Source organism: Lipophrys pholis (assembly GCF_963383615.2).
Source record: "Lipophrys pholis genome assembly, contig: SCAFFOLD_25, whole genome shotgun sequence".
NCBI classification, from domain to species: Eukaryota; Metazoa; Chordata; class Actinopteri; order Blenniiformes; family Blenniidae; genus Lipophrys; species Lipophrys pholis.
The window spans coordinates 2,329,067-2,345,159 of NW_028292149.1; positions in this window are offsets into that span (position 1 = coordinate 2,329,067).

Below are 16,093 nucleotides of genomic sequence, written 5' to 3' on the forward strand. Positions count from 1 at the left end.
TGTTTTCATCTGTGGACTGGTGGCTAGTGAGTGTGTTGCCTTCAGTGGCAAAGGGAAATAAAACCTCTGCATGAAGAGGAATCATGGAGCCTCCCCCTTCTCAGCTCCAAGTGTCCAAATCTGAACAGCTGGTCTGGGCTCTGAGTGGAAGCTGAGGTGGTCATGTGCCTGGGCCTCCAGACTAATCCACTCCACTCCAAGCCCAAGTCCGAGTGTAAAACTCAGTCTCAGTCTCAGTCTCTATCTTTGTCCACTCTCTCTCTCTCTCTCTCTCTCTCTCTCTCGCTCTCTCGCTCTCTCTCACGGTGCAACCTCAGCTCCGCCCACTGCTCCCAGAGTCCAGATCCATATTTCACTTTCTCTTGTATATTTAATTGTACACTCATAGTGACAGGGCGTCTTTTCCTTTATAAATGAGTTCCCAGTCATCCGATTGTACCTCAATAACTAGTTTATCCAGGGATTCCTCTCTTCTGACTCATTTGTAATGATATCCATCTGTTGTCTCTTTTAATCTTTCTGTGTTTTTTATTGGAAATAGTAAAAAAACAAACAGACATGAAATCACTGATATCATTGACTAATAAGCCCTTGTACGTTTTCTTCATTTGACTTTTATTTGCTGATTGTTTCATCTGAATGTTTAATCTGTTCCACCTCTTTAAGCTACATCAATAACCAATGTAATACGCCCCCTGGATTTGGTCACCACAGTCACACGGTCAAAGAGCAAGTCAGCCTCGCTGCTGCCCCCTGCTGGCCGCGCCCCATCACTATCTGTCAAATCCTGTTACAGATTGCTCTGGTGTCTGTGGGAAAAAACTTGATACTGAGCAAGATGACTATTGCAGCAACACGTCATCAGTAGGATAAAACTAAGCTGTCTCTTGATGGTCTACGACAGGGTGTCCAAACTGGGTCAGAGAGTGCTGGTGTCCTGCATGTTTTAGTTCTCTGCCTGCTTCAGCATACCTGAATCTAATGATGACGTCATCACCAAGGTTGTGAAAAAGAACAATAATGAGCCTTTCATCACAAAGTGGATGGGAGAGGCACCGGATGGAGATCAACGGAGATCAAAGCCGGAGGAAATCTTGGATCTGAGCATCTCCATGGCAAAAGGCACTGATCTCCTTTGATCTGATAGGAGATCAGCACTGGAGCCATGGAGACGCTCAGATCAAAGGAAATCAGCTTTGTAGAGTTGTAATGTGCTCGTACTCATCCTTACATTTTTCTAGAAATTTGTCTTCAATCACCTTTTCTCTATTTACACTCTCTACTTGAACCTTTACCTGTTTATTTATTTCATATTTTCCAAATATCATGATTTTGGTTTGACCTAGATTTAATGAATTAGATTTCATTTCTCTGAATGTATCTAGTATGTCGTTGAAGAGTTTTTCTAGGATTTGGGAGAATTGTGGGTCTGTAGTTTGTGAAGTGTGTCTGTTTTCAATAACGGTATCCTTACTGGAAGCCTGTTGAATGATACTATGTAGAACCTTCTATGTACTGCTGACATGGTCTTTATTGTTTTCTGGTACTTTCTTAAAAGAATTCTTCTTACATTTTCTCAGCATATGAGTGAACTTTGTTTTACATTTCTTGGATTTATTTTCCATCTCCTTCGTTCATCATTTATTGGATTCTCTATGTCATGTATTCTTCTCCTTGGATGCATTTTTTAAGCCCTTTGTCATCCATTAAACATCTTTATATTTCACTTTTTCTCGTATTTATAAATGAGTTCCCAGTCATCTGATTGTACCTCAATAACTAGTTTTTCCAGGGACTGCTCTGTTTTGACTCATTTTTGTTGACATCTATCTGTTGTCTGTTTTAATGTTTCTGTGGATTTTATTGTAAATAGTAAAAAAACTAAAACAAACAGACATGAAATCACTGATATCATTGACTAATACATCACTTACTTTGATATTATCTATAACATGTGTAAATAAATTATGACCCTCCAAACGACCCCCAGGAGGCCCGGCTGTTGTGTGTGTGTGTGTGTGTGTGTGTGTGTGTGTGTGTGTGTGTGTGGGGGTGTGTGTGTGTTTGGGCCTGGTTATAGGAGAAGTGAGGATGGAGCAGCCATTTACTGGTAAAACTAACTCACTAACATCTTGGTGAAAATAGAATATATGTTTTTTTCAAATTAAAGTGATAATGAAAGTGAGAACAGGAGTTCCCCCCTCACCTCCAGAGTGAACATAAGTCATGTCTGTATATTACATCCATCATCCATCATCCATCCATCCATCCATCCATCCATCCATCCATCATCCATCATCCATGATGTGATCCAGCAAACATGTCCAAGCAGTAGTGTTGTGTTGTTGCTTCTCATTGTCAATAGAACCATGAGAAAGTATGAGAGTGACTGATACGCTTGTATGATCACTGGACCTTTTGAAAGCAGTCAGACTCTCATACTGTACCAGTAGCATCTGTGTCATTCACAACCCGTCTCCATCTTAACTGGACTTTTTGTGTACACATATGATTTTGTGTTTTCATCTGTGGACTGGTGGCTAGTGAGTGTGTTGCCTTCAGTGGCAAAGGGAAATAAAACCTCTGCATTAACAGGAAACATGGAGCCTCCCCCTTCTAAGCTCCAAGTGTCCAAATCTGAACAGCTGGTCTGGGCTCTGAGTGGAAGCTGAGGTGGTCATGTGCCTGGGCCTCCAGACTAATCCACTCCACTCCAAGTCCAAGTCCGAGTGTAAAACTCAGTCTCAGTCTCTATCTTGGTCCACTCTCTCTCTCTCTCTCTCTCTCTCTCTCTCTCTCTCTCTCTCTCTCTCTCTCTCACTCTCTCTCACGGTGCAACCTCAGCTCCGCCCACTTCTCCCAGAGTCCAGATCCATATTTCACTTTCTCTTGTATTGTTTGATTGTACACTCATAGTGACAGGGCGTCTTTTCCTTTATAAATGAGTTCCCAGTCATCCGATTGTACCTCAATAACTAGTTTATCCAGGGATTCCTCTCTTCTGACTCATTTGTAATGATATCCATCTGTTGTCTCTTTTAATCTTTCTGTGGTTTTTATTGGAAATAGTAAAAAAACAAACAGACATGAAATCACTGATATCATTGACTAATAAGCCCTTGTACGTTTTCTTCATTTGACTTTTATTTGCTGATTGTTTCATCTGAATGTTTAATCTGTTCCACCTCTTTAAGCTACATCAATAACCAATGTAATACGCCCCCTGGATTTGGTCACCACAGTCACACGGTCAAAGAGCAAGTCAGCCTCGCTGCTGGCCCCTGCTGGCCGCGCCCCGTCACTATCTGTCAAATCCTGTTACAGAGTGCTCTGATGTCTGTGGGAAAAAACTTGAAACTGAGCAAGATGACTATTGCAGCAACACGTCATCAGTAGGATAAAACTAAGCTGTCTCTTGATGGTCTACGACAGGGTGTCCAAACTGGGTCAGCGAGTGCTGGTGTCCTGCATGTTTTAGTTCTCTGCCTGCTTCATCATACCTGAATCTAATGATGACGTCATCACCAAGGTTGTGAAAAAGAACAATAATGAGTCTTTCATCACAAAGTGGATGGGAGAGGCACCGGATGGAGATCAACGGAGATCAAAGCCGGAGGAAATCTTGGATCTGAGCATCTCCATGGCAAAAGGCCCTGATCTCCTTTGATCTGATAGGAGATCAGCACTGGAGCCATGGAGACGCTCAGATCAAAGGAAATCAGCTTTGTAGAGTTGTAATGTGCTCGTACTCATCCTTACATTTTTCTAGAAATTTGTCTTCAATCACCTTTTCTCTATTTACACTCTCTACTTGAACCTTTACCTGTTTATTTATTTCATATTTTCCAAATATCATGATTTTGGTTTGACCTAGATTTAATGAATTAGATTTCATTTCTCTGAATGTATCTAGTATGTCGTTGAAGAGTTTTTCTAGGATTTGGGAGAATTGTGGGTCTGTAGTTTGTGAAGTGTGTCTGTTTTCAATAACGGTATCCTTACTGGAAGCCTGTTGAATGATACTATGTAGAACCTTCTATGTACTGCTGACATGGTCTTTATTGTTTTCTGGTACTTTCTTAAAAGAATTCTTCTTACATTTTCTCAGCATATGAGTGAACTTTGTTTTACATTTCTTGGATTTATTTTCCATCTCCTTCGTTCATCATTTATTGGATTCTCTATGTCATGTATTCTTCTCCTTGGATGCATTTTTTAAGCCCTTTGTCATCCATTAAACATCTTTATATTTCACTTTTTCTCGTATTTATAAATGAGTTCCCAGTCATCTGATTGTACCTCAATAACTAGTTTTTCCAGGGACTGCTCTGTTTTGACTCATTTTTGTTGACATCTATCTGTTGTCTGTTTTAATGTTTCTGTGGATTTTATTGTAAATAGTAAAAAAACTAAAACAAACAGACATGAAATCACTGATATCATTGACTAATACATCACTTACTTTGATATTATCTATAACATGTGTAAATAAATTATGACCCTCCAAACGACCCCCAGGAGGCCCGGCTGTTGTGTGTGTGTGTGTGTGTGTGTGTGTGTGTGTGTGTGTGTGTGTGTGTGTGTGTGTGTGTGGGGGTGTGTGTGTGTTTGGGCCTGGTTATAGGAGAAGTGAGGATGGAGCAGCCATTTACTGGTAAAACTAACTCACTAACATCTTGGTGAAAATAGAATATATGTTTTTTTCAAATTAAAGTGACAATGAAAGTGAGAACAGGAGTTCCCCCCTCACCTCCAGAGTGAACATAAGTCATGTCTGTATATTACATCCATCATCCATCAATCCATCCATCCATCCATCATCCATCATCCATGATGTGATCCAGCAAACATGTCCAAGCAGTAGTGTTGTGTTGTTGCTTCTCATTGTCAATAGAACCATGAGAAAGTATGAGAGTGACTGATACGCTTGTATGATCACTGGACCTTTTGAAAGCAGTCAGACTCTCATACTGTACCAGTAGCATCTGTGTCATTCACAACCCGTCTCCATCTTAACTGGACTTTCTGTGTACACATATGATTTTGTGTTTTCATCTGTGGACTGGTGGCTAGTGAGTGTGTTGCCTTCAGTGGCAAAGGGAAATAAAACCTCTGCATGAAGAGGAATCATGGAGCCTCCCCCTTCTCAGCTCCAAGTGTCCAAATCTGAACAGCTGGTCTGGGCTCTGAGTGGAAGCTGAGGTGGTCATGTGCCTGGGCCTCCAGACTAATCCACTCCACTCCAAGTCCAAGTCCGAGTGTAAAACTCAGTCTCAGTCTCAGTCTCAGTCTCAGTCTCTATCTTTGTCCACTCTCTCTCTCTCTCTCTCTCTCTCTCTCTCTCTCGCTCTCTCGCTCTCTCTCACGGTGCAACCTCAGCTCCGCCCACTGCTCCCAGAGTCCAGATCCATATTTCACTTTCTCTTGTATTGTTTGATTGTACACTCATAGTGACAGGGCGTCTTTTCCTTTATAAATGAGTTCCCAGTCATCCGATTGTACCTCAATAACTAGTTTATCCAGGGATTCCTCTCTTCTGACTCATTTGTAATGATATCCATCTGTTGTCTCTTTTAATCTTTCTGTGGTTTTTATTGGAAATAGTAAAAAAACAAACAGACATGAAATCACTGATATCATTGACTAATAAGCCCTTGTACGTTTTCTTCATTTGACTTTTATTTGCTGATTGTTTCATCTGAATGTTTAATCTGTTCCACCTCTTTAAGCTACATCAATAACCAATGTAATACGCCCCCTGGATTTGGTCACCACAGTCACACGGTCAAAGAGCAAGTCAGCCTCGCTGCTGCCCCCTGCTGGCCGCGCCCCATCACTATCTGTCAAATCCTGTTACAGATTGCTCTGGTGTCTGTGGGAAAAAACTTGATACTGAGCAAGATGACTATTGCAGCAACACGTCATCAGTAGGATAAAACTAAGCTGTCTCTTGATGGTCTACGACAGGGTGTCCAAACTGGGTCAGAGAGTGCTGGTGTCCTGCATGTTTTAGTTCTCTGCCTGCTTCAGCATACCTGAATCTAATGATGACGTCATCACCAAGGTTGTGAAAAAGAACAATAATGAGCCTTTCATCACAAAGTGGATGGGAGAGGCACCGGATGGAGATCAACGGAGATCAAAGCCGGAGGAAATCTTGGATCTGAGCATCTCCATGGCAAAAGGCACTGATCTCCTTTGATCTGATAGGAGATCAGCACTGGAGCCATGGAGACGCTCAGATCAAAGGAAATCAGCTTTGTAGAGTTGTAATGTGCTCGTACTCATCCTTACATTTTTCTAGAAATTTGTCTTCAATCACCTTTTCTCTATTTACACTCTCTACTTGAACCTTTACCTGTTTATTTATTTCATATTTTCCAAATATCATGATTTTGGTTTGACCTAGATTTAATGAATTAGATTTCATTTCTCTGAATGTATCTAGTATGTCGTTGAAGAGTTTTTCTAGGATTTGGGAGAATTGTGGGTCTGTAGTTTGTGAAGTGTGTCTGTTTTCAATAACGGTATCCTTACTGGAAGCCTGTTGAATGATACTATGTAGAACCTTCTATGTACTGCTGACATGGTCTTTATTGTTTTCTGGTACTTTCTTAAAAGAATTCTTCTTACATTTTCTCAGCATATGAGTGAACTTTGTTTTACATTTCTTGGATTTATTTTCCATCTCCTTCGTTCATCATTTATTGGATTCTCTATGTCATGTATTCTTCTCCTTGGATGCATTTTTTAAGCCCTTTGTCATCCATTAAACATCTTTATATTTCACTTTTTCTCGTATTTATAAATGAGTTCCCAGTCATCTGATTGTACCTCAATAACTAGTTTTTCCAGGGACTGCTCTGTTTTGACTCATTTTTGTTGACATCTATCTGTTGTCTGTTTTAATGTTTCTGTGGATTTTATTGTAAATAGTAAAAAAACTAAAACAAACAGACATGAAATCACTGATATCATTGACTAATACATCACTTACTTTGATATTATCTATAACATGTGTAAATAAATTATGACCCTCCAAACGACCCCCAGGAGGCCCGGCTGTTGTGTGTGTGTGTGTGTGTGTGTGTGTGTGTGTGTGTGTGTGTGTGTGTGTGGGGGTGTGTGTGTGTTTGGGCCTGGTTATAGGAGAAGTGAGGATGGAGCAGCCATTTACTGGTAAAACTAACTCACTAACATCTTGGTGAAAATAGAATATATGTTTTTTTCAAATTAAAGTGACAATGAAAGTGAGAACAGGAGTTCCCCCCTCACCTCCAGAGTGAACATAAGTCATGTCTGTATATTACATCCATCATCCATCATCCATCCATCCATCCATCCATCCATCCATCCATCATCCATCATCCATGATGTGATCCAGCAAACATGTCCAAGCAGTAGTGTTGTGTTGTTGCTTCTCATTGTCAATAGAACCATGAGAAAGTATGAGAGTGACTGATACGCTTGTATGATCACTGGACCTTTTGAAAGCAGTCAGACTCTCATACTGTACCAGTAGCATCTGTGTCATTCACAACCCGTCTCCATCTTAACTGGACTTTTTGTGTACACATATGATTTTGTGTTTTCATCTGTGGACTGGTGGCTAGTGAGTGTGTTGCCTTCAGTGGCAAAGGGAAATAAAACCTCTGCATTAACAGGAAACATGGAGCCTCCCCCTTCTAAGCTCCAAGTGTCCAAATCTGAACAGCTGGTCTGGGCTCTGAGTGGAAGCTGAGGTGGTCATGTGCCTGGGCCTCCAGACTAATCCACTCCACTCCAAGTCCAAGTCCGAGTGTAAAACTCAGTCTCAGTCTCTATCTTGGTCCACTCTCTCTCTCTCTCTCTCTCTCTCTCTCTCTCTCTCTCTCTCTCTCTCTCTCTCTCTCTCTCTCACTCTCTCTCACGGTGCAACCTCAGCTCCGCCCACTTCTCCCAGAGTCCAGATCCATATTTCACTTTCTCTTGTATTGTTTGATTGTACACTCATAGTGACAGGGCGTCTTTTCCTTTATAAATGAGTTCCCAGTCATCCGATTGTACCTCAATAACTAGTTTATCCAGGGATTCCTCTCTTCTGACTCATTTGTAATGATATCCATCTGTTGTCTCTTTTAATCTTTCTGTGGTTTTTATTGGAAATAGTAAAAAAACAAACAGACATGAAATCACTGATATCATTGACTAATAAGCCCTTGTACGTTTTCTTCATTTGACTTTTATTTGCTGATTGTTTCATCTGAATGTTTAATCTGTTCCACCTCTTTAAGCTACATCAATAACCAATGTAATACGCCCCCTGGATTTGGTCACCACAGTCACACGGTCAAAGAGCAAGTCAGCCTCGCTGCTGGCCCCTGCTGGCCGCGCCCCGTCACTATCTGTCAAATCCTGTTACAGAGTGCTCTGATGTCTGTGGGAAAAAACTTGAAACTGAGCAAGATGACTATTGCAGCAACACGTCATCAGTAGGATAAAACTAAGCTGTCTCTTGATGGTCTACGACAGGGTGTCCAAACTGGGTCAGCGAGTGCTGGTGTCCTGCATGTTTTAGTTCTCTGCCTGCTTCATCATACCTGAATCTAATGATGACGTCATCACCAAGGTTGTGAAAAAGAACAATAATGAGCCTTTCATCACAAAGTGGATGGGAGAGGCACCGGATGGAGATCAACGGAGATCAAAGCCGGAGGAAATCTTGGATCTGAGCATCTCCATGGCAAAAGGCCCTGATCTCCTTTGATCTGATAGGAGATCAGCACTGGAGCCATGGAGACGCTCAGATCAAAGGAAATCAGCTTTGTAGAGTTGTAATGTGCTCGTACTCATCCTTACATTTTTCTAGAAATTTGTCTTCAATCACCTTTTCTCTATTTACACTCTCTACTTGAGCCTTTACCTGTTTATTTATTTCATATTTTCCAAATATCATGATTTTTGTTTGACCTAGATTTAATGAATTAGATTTCATTTCTCTGAATGTATCTAGTATGTCGTTGAAGAGTTTTTCTAGGATTTGGGAGAATTGTGGGTCTGTAGTTTGTGAAGTGTGTCTGTTTTCAATAACGGTATCCTTACTGGAAGCCTGTTGAATGATACTATGTAGAACCTTCTATGTACTGCTGACATGGTCTTTATTGTTTTCTGGTACTTTCTTAAAAGAATTCTTCTAACATTTTCTCATCATATGAGTGAACTTTGTTTTACATTTCTTGGATTTATTTTCCATCTCCTTCGTTCATCATTTATTGGATTCTCTATGTCATGTATTCTTCTCCTTGGATGCATTTTTTAAGCCCTTTGTCATCCATTAAACATCTTTATATTTCACTTTTTCTCGTATTTATAAATGAGTTCCCAGTCATCTGATTGTACCTCAATAACTAGTTTTTCCAGGGACTGCTCTGTTTTGACTCATATGTGTTGACATCTATCTGTTGTCTGTTTTAATGTTTCTGTGTTTTTTATTGTAAATAGTAAAAAAACTAAAACAAACAGACATGAAATCACTGATATCATTGACTAATACATCACTTACTTTGATATTATCTATAACATGTGTAAATAAATTATGACCCTCCAAACGACCCCCAGGAGGCCCGGCTGTTGTGTGTGTGTGTGTGTGTGTGTGTGTGTGTGTGTGTGTGTGTGTGTGTGTGGGGGGGTGTGTGTGTGTTTGGGCCTGGTTATAGGAGAAGTGAGGATGGAGCAGCCATTTACTGGTAAAACTAACTCACTAACATCTTGGTGAAAATAGAATATATGTTTTTTTCAAATTAAAGTGACAATGAAAGTGAGAACAGGAGTTCCCCCCTCACCTCCAGAGTGAACATAAGTCATGTCTGTATATTACATCCATCATCCATCCATCCATCCATCCATCCATCCATCCATCATCCATCATCCATGATGTGATCCAGCAAACATGTCCAAGCAGTAGTGTTGTGTTGTTGCTTCTCATTGTCAATAGAACCATGAGAAAGTATGAGAGTGACTGATACGCTTGTATGATCACTGGACCTTTTGAAAGCAGTCAGACTCTCATACTGTACCAGTAGCATCTGTGTCATTCACAACCCGTCTCCATCTTAACTGGACTTTCTGTGTACACATATGATTTTGTGTTTTCATCTGTGGACTGGTGGCTAGTGAGTGTGTTGCCTTCAGTGGCAAAGGGAAATAAAACCTCTGCATGAAGAGGAATCATGGAGCCTCCCCCTTCTCAGCTCCAAGTGTCCAAATCTGAACAGCTGGTCTGGGCTCTGAGTGGAAGCTGAGGTGGTCATGTGCCTGGGCCTCCAGACTAATCCACTCCACTCCAAGTCCAAGTCCGAGTGTAAAACTCAGTCTCAGTCTCAGTCTCTATCTTTGTCCACTCTCTCTCTCTCTCTCTCTCTCTCTCTCTCTCTCTCGCTCTCTCTCACGGTGCAACCTCAGCTCCGCCCACTGCTCCCAGAGTCCAGATCCATATTTCACTTTCTCTTGTATTGTTTGATTGTACACTCATAGTGACAGGGCGTCTTTTCCTTTATAAATGAGTTCCCAGTCATCCGATTGTACCTCAATAACTAGTTTATCCAGGGATTCCTCTCTTCTGACTCATTTGTAATGATATCCATCTGTTGTCTCTTTTAATCTTTCTGTGGTTTTTATTGGAAATAGTAAAAAAACAAACAGACATGAAATCACTGATATCATTGACTAATAAGCCCTTGTACGTTTTCTTCATTTGACTTTTATTTGCTGATTGTTTCATCTGAATGTTTAATCTGTTCCACCTCTTTAAGCTACATCAATAACCAATGTAATACGCCCCCTGGATTTGGTCACCACAGTCACACGGTCAAAGAGCAAGTCAGCCTCGCTGCTGGCCCCTGCTGGCCGCGCCCCGTCACTATCTGTCAAATCCTGTTACAGAGTGCTCTGATGTCTGTGGGAAAAAACTTGAAACTGAGCAAGATGACTATTGCAGCAACACGTCATCAGTAGGATAAAACTAAGCTGTCTCTTGATGGTCTACGACAGGGTGTCCAAACTGGGTCAGCGAGTGCTGGTGTCCTGCATGTTTTAGTTCTCTGCCTGCTTCATCATACCTGAATCTAATGATGACGTCATCACCAAGGTTGTGAAAAAGAACAATAATGAGCCTTTCATCACAAAGTGGATGGGAGAGGCACCGGATGGAGATCAACGGAGATCAAAGCCGGAGGAAATCTTGGATCTGAGCATCTCCATGGCAAAAGGCCCTGATCTCCTTTGATCTGATAGGAGATCAGCACTGGAGCCATGGAGACGCTCAGATCAAAGGAAATCAGCTTTGTAGAGTTGTAATGTGCTCGTACTCATCCTTACATTTTTCTAGAAATTTGTCTTCAATCACCTTTTCTCTATTTACACTCTCTACTTGAGCCTTTACCTGTTTATTTATTTCATATTTTCCAAATATCATGATTTTTGTTTGACCTAGATTTAATGAATTAGATTTCATTTCTCTGAATGTATCTAGTATGTCGTTGAAGAGTTTTTCTAGGATTTGGGAGAATTGTGGGTCTGTAGTTTGTGAAGTGTGTCTGTTTTCAATAACGGTATCCTTACTGGAAGCCTGTTGAATGATACTATGTAGAACCTTCTATGTACTGCTGACATGGTCTTTATTGTTTTCTGGTACTTTCTTAAAAGAATTCTTCTAACATTTTCTCATCATATGAGTGAACTTTGTTTTACATTTCTTGGATTTATTTTCCATCTCCTTCGTTCATCATTTATTGGATTCTCTATGTCATGTATTCTTCTCCTTGGATGCATTTTTTAAGCCCTTTGTCATCCATTAAACATCTTTATATTTCACTTTTTCTCGTATTTATAAATGAGTTCCCAGTCATCTGATTGTACCTCAATAACTAGTTTTTCCAGGGACTGCTCTGTTTTGACTCATATGTGTTGACATCTATCTGTTGTCTGTTTTAATGTTTCTGTGTTTTTTATTGTAAATAGTAAAAAAACTAAAACAAACAGACATGAAATCACTGATATCATTGACTAATACATCACTTACTTTGATATTATCTATAACATGTGTAAATAAATTATGACCCTCCAAACGACCCCCAGGAGGCCCGGCTGTTGTGTGTGTGTGTGTGTGTGTGTGTGTGTGTGTGTGTGTGTGTGTGTGGGGGGGGGGGTGTGTGTGTGTTTGGGCCTGGTTATAGGAGAAGTGAGGATGGAGCAGCCATTTACTGGTAAAACTAACTCACTAACATCTTGGTGAAAATAGAATATATGTTTTTTTCAAATTAAAGTGACAATGAAAGTGAGAACAGGAGTTCCCCCCTCACCTCCAGAGTGAACATAAGTCATGTCTGTATATTACATCCATCATCCATCAATCCATCCATCCATCCATCATCCATCATCCATGATGTGATCCAGCAAACATGTCCAAGCAGTAGTGTTGTGTTGTTGCTTCTCATTGTCAATAGAACCATGAGAAAGTATGAGAGTGACTGATACGCTTGTATGATCACTGGACCTTTTGAAAGCAGTCAGACTCTCATACTGTACCAGTAGCATCTGTGTCATTCACAACCCGTCTCCATCTTAACTGGACTTTCTGTGTACACATATGATTTTGTGTTTTCATCTGTGGACTGGTGGCTAGTGAGTGTGTTGCCTTCAGTGGCAAAGGGAAATAAAACCTCTGCATGAAGAGGAATCATGGAGCCTCCCCCTTCTCAGCTCCAAGTGTCCAAATCTGAACAGCTGGTCTGGGCTCTGAGTGGAAGCTGAGGTGGTCATGTGCCTGGGCCTCCAGACTAATCCACTCCACTCCAAGTCCAAGTCCGAGTGTAAAACTCAGTCTCAGTCTCAGTCTCAGTCTCAGTCTCTATCTTTGTCCACTCTCTCTCTCTCTCTCTCTCTCTCTCTCTCTCTCGCTCTCTCGCTCTCTCTCACGGTGCAACCTCAGCTCCGCCCACTGCTCCCAGAGTCCAGATCCATATTTCACTTTCTCTTGTATTGTTTGATTGTACACTCATAGTGACAGGGCGTCTTTTCCTTTATAAATGAGTTCCCAGTCATCCGATTGTACCTCAATAACTAGTTTATCCAGGGATTCCTCTCTTCTGACTCATTTGTAATGATATCCATCTGTTGTCTCTTTTAATCTTTCTGTGGTTTTTATTGGAAATAGTAAAAAAACAAACAGACATGAAATCACTGATATCATTGACTAATAAGCCCTTGTACGTTTTCTTCATTTGACTTTTATTTGCTGATTGTTTCATCTGAATGTTTAATCTGTTCCACCTCTTTAAGCTACATCAATAACCAATGTAATACGCCCCCTGGATTTGGTCACCACAGTCACACGGTCAAAGAGCAAGTCAGCCTCGCTGCTGCCCCCTGCTGGCCGCGCCCCATCACTATCTGTCAAATCCTGTTACAGATTGCTCTGGTGTCTGTGGGAAAAAACTTGATACTGAGCAAGATGACTATTGCAGCAACACGTCATCAGTAGGATAAAACTAAGCTGTCTCTTGATGGTCTACGACAGGGTGTCCAAACTGGGTCAGAGAGTGCTGGTGTCCTGCATGTTTTAGTTCTCTGCCTGCTTCAGCATACCTGAATCTAATGATGACGTCATCACCAAGGTTGTGAAAAAGAACAATAATGAGCCTTTCATCACAAAGTGGATGGGAGAGGCACCGGATGGAGATCAACGGAGATCAAAGCCGGAGGAAATCTTGGATCTGAGCATCTCCATGGCAAAAGGCACTGATCTCCTTTGATCTGATAGGAGATCAGCACTGGAGCCATGGAGACGCTCAGATCAAAGGAAATCAGCTTTGTAGAGTTGTAATGTGCTCGTACTCATCCTTACATTTTTCTAGAAATTTGTCTTCAATCACCTTTTCTCTATTTACACTCTCTACTTGAACCTTTACCTGTTTATTTATTTCATATTTTCCAAATATCATGATTTTGGTTTGACCTAGATTTAATGAATTAGATTTCATTTCTCTGAATGTATCTAGTATGTCGTTGAAGAGTTTTTCTAGGATTTGGGAGAATTGTGGGTCTGTAGTTTGTGAAGTGTGTCTGTTTTCAATAACGGTATCCTTACTGGAAGCCTGTTGAATGATACTATGTAGAACCTTCTATGTACTGCTGACATGGTCTTTATTGTTTTCTGGTACTTTCTTAAAAGAATTCTTCTTACATTTTCTCAGCATATGAGTGAACTTTGTTTTACATTTCTTGGATTTATTTTCCATCTCCTTCGTTCATCATTTATTGGATTCTCTATGTCATGTATTCTTCTCCTTGGATGCATTTTTTAAGCCCTTTGTCATCCATTAAACATCTTTATATTTCACTTTTTCTCGTATTTATAAATGAGTTCCCAGTCATCTGATTGTACCTCAATAACTAGTTTTTCCAGGGACTGCTCTGTTTTGACTCATTTTTGTTGACATCTATCTGTTGTCTGTTTTAATGTTTCTGTGGATTTTATTGTAAATAGTAAAAAAACTAAAACAAACAGACATGAAATCACTGATATCATTGACTAATACATCACTTACTTTGATATTATCTATAACATGTGTAAATAAATTATGACCCTCCAAACGACCCCCAGGAGGCCCGGCTGTTGTGTGTGTGTGTGTGTGTGTGTGTGTGTGTGTGTGTGTGTGTGTGGGGGTGTGTGTGTGTTTGGGCCTGGTTATAGGAGAAGTGAGGATGGAGCAGCCATTTACTGGTAAAACTAACTCACTAACATCTTGGTGAAAATAGAATATATGTTTTTTTCAAATTAAAGTGATAATGAAAGTGAGAACAGGAGTTCCCCCCTCACCTCCAGAGTGAACATAAGTCATGTCTGTATATTACATCCATCATCCATCATCCATCCATCCATCCATCCATCCATCCATCCATCATCCATCATCCATGATGTGATCCAGCAAACATGTCCAAGCAGTAGTGTTGTGTTGTTGCTTCTCATTGTCAATAGAACCATGAGAAAGTATGAGAGTGACTGATACGCTTGTATGATCACTGGACCTTTTGAAAGCAGTCAGACTCTCATACTGTACCAGTAGCATCTGTGTCATTCACAACCCGTCTCCATCTTAACTGGACTTTTTGTGTACACATATGATTTTGTGTTTTCATCTGTGGACTGGTGGCTAGTGAGTGTGTTGCCTTCAGTGGCAAAGGGAAATAAAACCTCTGCATTAACAGGAAACATGGAGCCTCCCCCTTCTAAGCTCCAAGTGTCCAAATCTGAACAGCTGGTCTGGGCTCTGAGTGGAAGCTGAGGTGGTCATGTGCCTGGGCCTCCAGACTAATCCACTCCACTCCAAGTCCAAGTCCGAGTGTAAAACTCAGTCTCAGTCTCAGTCTCTATCTTTGTCCACTCTCTCTCTCTCTCTCTCTCTCTCTCTCTCTCTCTCGCTCTCTCTCACGGTGCAACCTCAGCTCCGCCCACTGCTCCCAGAGTCCAGATCCATATTTCACTTTCTCTTGTATTGTTTGATTGTACACTCATAGTGACAGGGCGTCTTTTCCTTTATAAATGAGTTCCCAGTCATCCGATTGTACCTCAATAACTAGTTTATCCAGGGATTCCTCTCTTCTGACTCATTTGTAATGATATCCATCTGTTGTCTCTTTTAATCTTTCTGTGGTTTTTATTGGAAATAGTAAAAAAACAAACAGACATGAAATCACTGATATCATTGACTAATAAGCCCTTGTACGTTTTCTTCATTTGACTTTTATTTGCTGATTGTTTCATCTGAATGTTTAATCTGTTCCACCTCTTTAAGCTACATCAATAACCAATGTAATACGCCCCCTGGATTTGGTCACCACAGTCACACGGTCAAAGAGCAAGTCAGCCTCGCTGCTGGCCCCTGCTGGCCGCGCCCCGTCACTATCTGTCAAATCCTGTTACAGAGTGCTCTGATGTCTGTGGGAAAAAACTTGAAACTGAGCAAGATGACTATTGCAGCAACACGTCATCAGTAGGATAAAACTAAGCTGTCTCTTGATGGTCTACGACAGGGTGTCCAAACTGGGTCAGCGA